Below are 11,777 nucleotides of genomic sequence, written 5' to 3'. Positions count from 1 at the left end.
CGCCCAAATGGAATAGAAAAAGGCAAAGAAAAGCTAATTTTTTTCTGCTTGCTTTGAGTCATAGTCAATAGTCAATAAGAGCAATGGTATTAGTTTCTTCGTGTTTTATTATTGTCTTCGAGAGGCAAAACAAATGAGTGGGTGGTCAAGAGAGAGAAAGGCAGATAAAAAAGATTTTGTACTGCTTGCTTTCAAGCCTTGTTAAGCCAGCAGACATGCTGTCAACATATTTTCTCTTAAAGCGCTGTCCTGCGCTGCAGAGATCAAATACTTGTCTATTCAAAAGACTTAAAACTTTCCTCATATTCAGACAGATTTAGACGAGAAATGGATATTTAGTCAATTTGAAAGTTTATTTTATTGTTGTTTCTGATTTATTTCGTACGATTATTCGGTACCGAAGATGACACATTTTACCTTTCATCTTTTACTTGTTTCGGTCATTAGAATGTAACCATGCTGGGGCACCACCATGAAGAATATTTAGTCGAACGAATCGACCACAGTCCTTTTTTTTTAAAGCCTAGTACTTATTCTTTTGGTTTCTCGTATCGAACTGCTAAGTTACGGGAACGTGAGCACACAAACACCGGTTGTCAAGCGTTGGTGGAGGATAAATACAGACTCAAATACACGCACACGTATATAAACATCTCTCCACCTTGAAGACTTAAAAAAGCTTTAAAAAGATTCCACTTGTTTCTCAAAGACGACGGCTTGGATAGACCTACTGAATGAAATCGTTGGAACGTGATTTCCAAAATTACCTGAGACACGTTGACATTATTAATCTCGATAAGTATCCATTTTGTCCAATAAAATTACTGTGTTTCATAGGGTATTTTGAGCCATATTACAAACCATAGAGGACTGAATACTTCTGAATAAGCATAGGCAAGATTTATTGCAATCCTAGAAGATTTTCATTTAAAATTTGTTGGTGGTTTTTGAAACCATATTGAGTAGCTCAGGGATTCTGCTTTCATTAGTTTCGATGCGCTGTAATCCAGAAACACGATCCAATGAAAATACTTTTTCATTGCAGTAGTGACTGGTAAAATATCAATGAGTTGGTGGCCGTTTTAAAAGACATGAGAACATGGTATACGACAACATACAAGTGAGACCAAAAATAAAGAATAGTAATAACGGATATTGTCTTCTGACTAGCACAGAAAAAAAGAACGAAAGAGAAATGTTGCGTAAGTGGAGGTACAGAGAAAGGGCTTTCGCTACCATAGAAGTAGGGTGAGAGAAAACGTGATTGGAGAACATAAGGCACGGTAGAGAAGAAAAGAAAAATTAGCGTGAAAGAGAGCCGAGTACTAGAGAGAAAGATGACAGGAGAGGAAAAAAGAGGCAGCAAAGTAAATAAGATAGGGAAATGACTTATCAACTATAATAGCAACAGAGGTTGTAGAACGTGTGAATTGAATTAAAGTTCAGCGAGAGAAAGAGTGATGAGGAGAATGCTCAGTAACAGCATCAACAGCAGAATCCAAAAATGAAAGTTGGAAAAGAAAACAAAAGAGAATAACGGCAAGAAGGGAAAAGGAGGAATAACCTTAGATGCAGTGAGCGTAGGTAGCAAGAAGAGAATCATGATAAAGAGGTAGAAAGGGAGAAAGGTAGAAGGCAAACAAGAAATAAGAAAAGAAAGGCATATAAGAAGATAGAAATACGACTTAGGAGCTCAAGTAACGATAGAGGGTTTAGAACCTGTGAACTAGACAGCGTTCAGCAAGAGAAAGAGCGAATGAGCAAAAGAGAAAGATGGGATTGGTCAAAAGTAGCAGTAGTACGGCCCAAGAATGTAAGCTGGAAGATTGAGATAGCAACATGGCGGAGAATAACTGGATAAAGAAGGTGAGAAGGAACAGTTAGAGACAGGGTGTGCAGGTAACAAGAGAACAAAGACAACGATGGGAAGCAGGAGAGAGCGAAGAAAAAAGCGGTTGTTACGGTGACAGAGAATACGTATATCTAGATATGAGCAACACATGAAGTTGTATGTGCTAGAACTGAATGTAATCAAAATAAAATGAGACAGCATGGAAAAATGACTAATAGAAAAAGACAATTAGATATGCACTAGATTTATTGTAATTTAGGCGCGCTTTAACCAGAAGACTCAATTCCATTTGTGTATGTGTGTATAGTGTATACATACATACATATAGAAGCACATATGTATATAAGTACACACACATACATATGTATATATATATATATGTATGTATGTATATATATATATATATATATATATATATATATATGTGTGTGTGTGTGTGTGTGTGTGTGTGTGTGTGTGTGTGTGTGTGTGTGTGTGTGTGTGTGTGTGTGTGTGTGTGTGTGTGTGTGTAAACTGGGCATCAATATTTAAACATTGTCCATGCCTGAATAGGTTTCCCATAATGAAAATCAAACAATACTAAAGTAAGCGATCCCCACAAACTATGAATCCACAAAACACTTTCCACTTTACAAGAATGAAGGACAATTCAGAATAACAAAAATAAGTTATAAGAAATTCACAATCGAGTAAAACATATGTGTATACCCATCATCAGCTGTCCGAACGGGTATCAGTATGGTTTCGACACCTGAGCAGTACCATTCAATCCGACGGTGTTACTACAACATAAGAGTAAACAAACAGTGATAATTTTTAGCTACGCATTAGTATTACTGACAAAGAACTAATTCCAAAAATGGTATTAAGACAATACAACAAACATAGACAACTAAATATTATGCTTCCCAATCACCATCACATCACGAACATGATATCACACAAGCGTAATACCGATTAATGGAACAGTACATCTCGTAAACAATGTCCTCAAACTACGTACAAAGAAAAGGACTAGCTAAGATCAGTAACTATTAAAGAATTTCAGTCATAGAAAATGATACGAAACAAGCTGCTTTCCAAAAGTAAAATAACAATTAATAAAATGAAAATAAAATAAAAACATAAAAATAAAAACAAAAGCAGAACTAGAATTAAATAAAAAAATTTTTTAAACTATATATATATATATATATAATCATAAATATACAGGGATTAGCATTGAGTTGCTTCTCCAACATACTGAAAATTTAGTAATAGCAGTCAAAGAATTACTGATTCTAAACTACAAATTTTTCTCTAAATATTTTTAGAGAAAAATTTGTAGTTTAGAATCAGTAATTCTTTGACTGCTATTACTAAATTTTCAGTATGTTGGAGAAGCAACTCAATGCTAATCCCTGTATATTTATGATGATAAATGGTTTTACCGATAAAGGTTTTTTCATACTGAACTACTTGGCAAAATTGTTAATTATTAATTCTATTATTAATTGACGATTCTCTGCCCTTATTCTTGTATATATATATATATATATATATATATATATATATATATATATATATATATATGTATGTATGTATGTGTGTGTGTATACATATGCATATATACATATATATATATACATATATATTTTCAAAACTTCATTCCGTGACTCTTGTGTATGTGTATATATATATATATATATATATATATATATATATGCGAGTAAAAATAAATACAAAAAAGGTGGGGTTTTTTGTATGATTGTGTATAGAGGAATATATTATTTTGTTTAAAAGAGTTCCAACACTGTCTGTTTTTTATGTTTTATTTATATTCCTGCAGAACCAATGTGGGGTATAGAATATGGAATATACAATATATAATATAATATACAATATATAATATAAAATAAAATAAAATAAAAATGGATGGCACCATGAAAGAAAGTATTGAATGTAGATGAAATATTGAGTGTTCAACATAAAGGAACAAATATATAAATATATATATATAAATATATATAAATATATAAAGGCGACTCGAGTTTCAGGGCTATTTCCCTTCGTCATGGCCGGTATGACAGACTTTAACAGACTGTAATAAGTTGGCTGGTTTTCTGTCTTTTATACCAATTCCTTTGGACGGCAGCAGTAGGTGTTTGGCTATTTTTAGAATTGATGTCAAATCTATTTTTAGAAATGATGATATTTTAATTTATTGTTTTGTGTGGATTGTAGGGATAAGATTTTTAAACCCCAGTAGGTGTTTGGCTGTTCTTAGAAATGATGCCAAATCTATTTATAGAAATGATGATATCTGAGAGATTTTTTGTGTTTTGGTTACAGGGATAATATTTTTAAACCCCAAGTAAGATGGATTTAATCATTGTTTGTTAAGAGTGGGTTTGAATTTCTTAATAAAGTCATTTTCTTTGCATTTTCTTTCAATTTCATTCCGGTTGTAAAGTTTATTATATTTCCATTCCATAAACTTTACAACCGGAATGAAATTGAAAGAAAATGCAAAGAAAAGGACTTTATTAAGAAATTCAAACCCACTCTTAACAAACAATGATTAAATCCATCTTACTTGGGGTCTAAAAATCTTATCCCTGTAACCAAAACACAAAAAATCTCTCAGATATCATCATTTCTATAAATAAATTTGGCATCATTTCTAAGAACAGCCAAACACCTACTGGGGTTTAAAAATCTTATCCCTACAACCCACACAAAACAATAAATTAAAATATCATCATTTCTAAAAATAGATTTGACATCAATTCTAAAAATAGCCAAACACCTACTGCTGCCGTCCAAAGGAATTGGTATAAAAGACAGAAAACCAGCCAACTTATTACAGTCTGTTAAAGTCTGTCATACCGGCCATGACGAAGGGAAATAGCCCTGAAACTCGAGTCGCCTTTATATATTTATATTTATATATTTATATATTTGATCCTTTATATTGAACACTCAATATTTCATCTACATTCAATACTTTCTTTCATGGTGCCATCCATTTTTATTTTATTTTATTTTATATTATATATTGTATATTATATTATATATTGTATATTCCATATTCTATACCCCACATTGGTTCTGCAGGAATATAAATAAAACATAAAAAACAGACAGTGTTGGAACTCTTTTAAACAAAATAATATATATATATATATATATATATATATATATATATATATACGTACATCTACAAGTAAAACAAATAAATAACACTTCATAAGTACAAAGAGACTAAGTAAGGAACAAATCAAATTACACTTCATTATAACATAAATAAATATGTAGATTAAATATACACCTATATTTACTTACGAACTATGAACATTGAATACTTCTAGAACAAAATTACAACCAAATAATGCTACCTATAGCGAAACCTTGTGTGTTGCAGAGAAATTTACAGAAACCATAATCGTGTCTTAACCCTGCGATCGCAAACCCTGAAAGAGCTATATCTATCAACAGGTAGTTAATCCTAACTACCCAGCGGAAGTGACGTTTTGCACCAAAGTCAATGACGACTACTCAGTGGAAGTGACATTGTACACAAGCGTGAATGACACCCAACCACCAAAACGTTTTTCAAAACAGGGAAACTAACACTTCTTACTAATCCAGGTTCAAATAAAACTCGAGATCACTCCATTAATTCTCAAAATGTCGTCATGCTTACCTAAACAAAGGTTAAAATATTTAACCAATCTTTTACTACTGAAACCTTCTTTAAACATTCGCGCCTTGAACATATTAACACTATCCAAAAACATTCCAACTCTATTTATAAGTCTACCATATCTAATGACTTGACTGGACAACCTTATATCCCATCCAAAATGGATGTCTGCTATCCGCCCAAAGCAGCAATGTAATGCAGAAATTAAAGCTATCAGTCTTATTATAAATATTCGTCTCGACGTTATTTACACTAAGTATTCTCACATCCTAATGGTTACCTTATTGGTTTGAGTCACCATTTCTATTTGCCTCGAGATCCACTGAATATATTTTTCCCAGCAAATGTTCAAAATGCACAAAGTTAAGAATAAAAATATCATCGATATATTTGCAACATCCACTGAGTTGTTTGACCAAACCTCACGTTTTCCATTAAGGAAGTTGAACTCATAAATCAGCTAATACAGGGCTAGAGTGCCACCAGTCGGAATCTCCTCTAGCTTTCTAAACACTTTCCCATCAAATGTAATGTATGTGTTATTAACGATACAGTTGACCATCGCCTTTAGTCTGTTTTTTATTAAAATATGTATAGCCATTATAGCTACACTTAGATAAAAAAAAAAAGGTTCACCATTCCTAATTGAAATATATCTATAGTCTTTATTAAATAGAATATCATTTATACTAAATATTCCTTCTTCTACCCTTTTCAAATCAAGATTAGTATACACTGCAGAAAAGTTATGTTCATACATGGTCCTAATTGCTTTTCCTCTTTGAAGATTGCTTAAAAATTCTTTACTGGACCTTATACTTTTATATATAAACTTAGGTTAGTTCAAATATGTTTGTGACATATTCTAAATTCCAAAGGCAATTTCATAGCAATTTTCCGTGGTAAAAGACATCTCGCCTGTGACAAAGTCTTTAATGTTTCGAGCCTACGCTCTTCTACAGAAAGAAACAGGTAAAGAAACAAGGAGAGAGAAAAATGTGTGTAGTGGTTAGCGATCTATATATACACAACACACATATATATGTAAATAATAAAGCTGGAATGTCATCCCCTAATGTTGCAAGCATGTCAGCATTAATGTCCTTGTGGGCTAAACTCTTTTTCTGCAAGTACTTGGAAACACCATGATGCCAAAGTTTGTCAGTTTTCAATAGGAACCTTTACTAATTACTTTTAAAGTCTTCTTTGAACAGTGAGATGTCAGTTTACATGGAAAGAAATAGAACTTGGCACTCCGTCGGTTACGACGACGAGGGTTCTAGTTGATCCGATCAACGGAACAGCCTGCTCGTGAAATTAACGTACAAGTGGCTGAGCACTCCACAGACACATGTACCCTGAACGTAGTTCTCGGGAGATTCAGTGTGACACAGAGTGTGACAAGGCTGGCCCTTTGAAATACAGGCACAACAGAAACAGGAAGTAAGAGTGAGAGAAAGTTGCGGTGAAAGAGTACAGCAGGGTTTGCCACCATCCCCTGCCGAAGCCTTGTGAAACTTTAGGTGTTTTCGCTCAATAAACATTCACAACGCCCGGTCTGGGAATCGAAACCGTGATCTTACGACCGCGAGTCCGCTGCCCTAACCACTGGGGCATTGAGGGAAATAAATAATACAATTATTAATTAGAGAAGTTGAAATTAATGCAAAGAAGATTTCATAGCTCTAACATCATTCCTTCATAGTCAGCCTATGTACTTTGCATCCCACCCTAGTATGTATGTATGTATGTATGTATGTATTTGTGTGTGTGTATATATGAGACAGAAATTTGTCCCTCTGTGTCAGTTCATATTTATTAGTTTATATATGTATTATCGATGTGTGTATATCAGCGTGTGTGTGTGTATATATATATGTATATATATGTATATATATGTATATATATATATATATGTATATATATATTGTGTGATTGTGTGTGTATATATATGTATATATATGTATATATATATATGTATATATATATTGTGTGATTGTGTGTGTGTGTGTTTGCTAAATTACACTCTTATGCATTTGTGTATGTCAATCTACTTGGGCATAAATATTAATCTGCTTATTAAGGTGTGAATTTTAAGCTTCTATTCCTCCGGCTGCACCTCTGATTTTCATGAAGCTTGAGAAAGAGAGAAAGAGAGAAGGAGCGAGTGAAGGAAAAGAGACGGAAATAGAGAAAAACACATTAAAATTATTTGCATGATCTCCTGTATTGCTGTCTCATTCAGAAAGACCGATGCTTCAGGGTTCTCTGCTTACACTGTCTAAACAAACTATTCGTATTCCTCGCCTTTTGTAAATATATATTTTGCAAGCTTTGCTATTTTAGAGGATAAATATATAAGCTCAACAAAAATTGATTTCGACTTTCATCCGCCCAAAGTTCGTGAAATAACTTCAGAGCTATATAGAAGGTTGGTTAAATAAATATAATCATTTTCCTAAAATGTGACACGTATCTCTGTATTGAACCGAAAGAAATTTTGAGTCGTATATGACAGTTATTGAAGAACCAAACCAAACGCGTATGAGAAATAATTTTAGAATAAAATGAATAAACTTAGAACGTAATAGAAAATAATACGTGAATATCTATAGATAGATTTTTTTTTTTGTATTATATTGGTTTCAATTTTTGGCATAAGACCAGCAATTTCAGGGTAAGGGTTAAGTTGATTACACCAACCTCGGTGCTCAACTGGACCTTATTTTATCGGCGGTTAGGGGATTTTCCATGCAGGAGTTTACCTTTCCAGTTATCTTCGATATTATTCATGCAAGCCTTCTTTGCTTTTTGTTTGGTGTTTTTTGCATCAATGATAGGTTTGTCACTATTTGGATCTCTTTGGTCTTCCTGGTTGTTAATTTCTAAGTCAGAAGCAATGGTAGGTCTGTCAGTATTTGGATGTCTTTAGTCATTCTTATTGTTAACTTGTAAGCCAAGAGACTTTTTAAATTTCTGACTAAGCTCCATGACTGAAGCTTGCTTGGAATATTCATGCTTCAGTGCAATTCGTAGGAGAACATCACTTGTGTTAAGGCACGTTTCGAGGCCTATTATTGCTGATTTGAAGGATTGTTCGAGCTATATCAGGCCTCTTCCACCTATTTTTGAGGGAGATAAATTTTGCCTACATCTGATTTTGGATGATGCATTTGGTACCTTGTAAAGATTTTACGGATTTTTTCATCCAAATTCTGCATGTCAGTGTGATACCACTTAATGATACCGAAGCTATATGTGGTTAGTGGTATGGCCAAAGAACTGATCGCATTAATTCTGGTGATGTGGTATATCCATGTGTATGGTTTAAAATGAGGGTTGTTCTCCACGAATTCATGATGATTTTCAAAAAGTTCGCAATTGTTGGAGCTATCTTGTAAATTTCCAGGGCTTTGATTATCCATGCATGAGGGATACTGTCAAAAGCCTTTTTGTAATCTATCCAAGCGGTGCTAAGGTTTCTGCGTTTGGATCTCTATTCGCTATTATAGATGTTAATAGTTTATATATGGTGGTGAGGCATGTTATAGATCGAAATTTTTAGTGTTTAGTAGTTTCTTCTGTTTTGGGAAAGAGATATGTAATCCCTTTTGTAAGCCACTTTAGGGCTTTCACAGGACATAACTTCATTGAGTGCTACGGCTAAGTTGTGGTGGATGCTCATTAAAGAGTTTAGCCAAAACTTTAGAATCTTATCTATACCTGGGGATTTCCATTTCTTTGACTTGGCGAATGCCGATTTCCCTTCTTCAGTTGCTATATTCTGCCATTCTTGACATTTGAAGTGGGCATTGTTTTCTTCTATGTCTCTGACCCAATGTGCATTCCGATTAAACTCCTTTAGATTACTCCAAATGCTCTTCCAAAAATTTTCAGTTTGCTGCTGGGGAGGAGATGTTTTCATAATAATAGTATTTTCCTCAGTTCCCTGTAATATTTTTTGTGTTCTCTTTGAACAGTATGTTTTGTCTATAGAATGCTGAGCGTTATTTGTATCTTGCCAGTAGTTTGATTTCTAATTGCAGTTTTTGTTTGAGGATCTCAATCTATGTATCCTTTGTTTTCTTGTAAAGGTCATGTTTAGCAATTATTCTTAGTTTGTTGGGTCTATTAGTTTTCCCTTTGCTTGCTTCAAGTAGAAAATATATAACTGCTCTTACTTGGATTATTTACCGGTTTATTCTTTCCATCCATGCAGGCTGTTTGTGTATATTGCATTTTTTTGTCTATCTCTAATTTTGATACCGCATTTCTGAGTTTCAACATAAGCAGCTAAGTAAATGAGTTGATCAATCACTTCGAGAGCATTTTCTGTACTATTCTCAGGGAGCTGTCATATCAGCTTTCCAAGTGCTTGATCAACTTCTTTGATTACTTTTCTGTTCTTATTAGCATTAATAATTTTGGTAAGTGGGGCTCTATCGTGGAAAGGTTGATGTAGCTGTATTAGATATTGTTCTAGTATTCTATCTAACAGTTCATTGCTGACGTGATTATTTATAGCGTTTTTAGTATCAACTGATGGTCCACCTTCATAGGATTCTGTGTACCCAGTTTGTTGGTTTAAGTTAGTGATGTCAGAGCTTTTTGCCTGCGGGTGTAAGTAAGTGTGTGTTATACTGAGCTGACTTAGTAGAAGACACTTGCCCAAGGTGACACGCAGTGGGACTGAACCCGGAACCATGTGGTTGGTAAGCAAGCTACTTACAACACAGCCACTCCTGCGTTATTACTTAGGTGGCGTACTGGCAGAATCGTTAGCACGCCGGGCGAAATGCCTAGCGCTATTTTGTCCGTCCTTGGTCCGAGGTTGGTCCTGATTTAAAGACTTTTCGATCACAGTGTAGAATCTAAGGTCACTGATGAACGCGTTTTTCGAACGACAGGGGTTCTAAGAGGTATTTCCACGGTTGGTATCCAGGGCCGTGCTATAAACGCAATTTTGTCAATTTCGCTGTCAGTTAGTCTTCAATTTTTTTAGGATATTACGTCTCACAGCTCCTAGTTTATTACTGTCCATGTACAACCTGCTATGCGAGTTTTTGCACCTCCAGATATGGAAGTTCTCTTTTTGTGTGGTTGATGTTTCTGGGTTTAGTGTTGAATAATAATAAGCATGCATAACTTTGATATATTCCACTTTAGTCCATTTCTGTCTTGTATTTCTATTTCTTTGAAATAGATTTGGTAGACGATCCTCAGCGTCAGTTTCGGGGATGTCTCTGGTTCAATTTGCTACAGATTTTTGAGGAGGTTGGTCCTGATTTAAAGACTTTTCGATCTCAGTGTCAGAATCTAAGGTCACTGATGAACGCGTTTTTCGAACGACAGGGGTTCTAAGAGGTATTTCCACGGCTGGTATCCAGGGCCGTGCTATAAACGCACAGGGTTAACGACTTGTCTGGCTCCTTGGGTAAGGTTCAGAAGTCCCAGGCATAATCAATTCCCGGGGTGAAAAAAAATGAAAAATTATTTTGAGAAGTTTTAAATTAGTTATCATCATCATCATTATTATTATTATTATTATTATTACTATTATTATTTCAAGTTTTTGTCACAAGGGCAGCTTGGGGAGGTGGGGGATGAGTCGATTATATCGACCGCAGTGTTCAACTAGTACTTATTTTATCGACCTCGAAAGGATGAAAGGCAAAGTCGACCTCGATGGAATTTGAACTCAGAGCGTAAGGACGGACGAAATAGCGCTAGGCACTTCGCCCGGCGTGCTAACGATTCTGCCAGTACGCCACCTAAGTAATAACACAGGAGTGGCTGTGTGGTAAGTAGCTTGCTTACCAACCACATGGTTCCGGGTTCAGTCCCATTGCGTGGCACTTTGGGCAAGTGTCTTCTACTATAGCCTCGGGCCGACCAAAGCCTTGTGAGTGGATTTGGTAGACGGAAACTAAAAGAAGCCCGTCGTATATATGTATGTATGTATATGTATGTATATATGTGTGTGTTTGAGTGTCTGTGTTTGTCCCCCCCCCCCCCCCAACATCCTTTGACAACCGATGCTGGTGTGTTTAGGTCCCCGTAACTTAGCGGTTCGGCAAAAGAAACCGATAGAATAAGTACTAGGCTTACAAAGAATAAGTCATGGGGTCGATTTGCTCGACTAAAGGCGGTGCTCCAGCATGGCCGCAGTCAAATGACTGAAACAGGTAAAAGAGAGTAAAAGAGATAACGATAATAATAATAATAATAATAATAATAATA

The sequence above is a fragment of the Octopus bimaculoides genome, chromosome 9 (assembly GCF_046866305.1).
Source record: "Octopus bimaculoides isolate indiv1 chromosome 9, ASM4686630v1, whole genome shotgun sequence".
In the NCBI taxonomy this organism is placed as follows: Eukaryota; Metazoa; Mollusca; class Cephalopoda; order Octopoda; family Octopodidae; genus Octopus; species Octopus bimaculoides.
Note: the sequence above shows the minus strand (reverse complement) of the source record.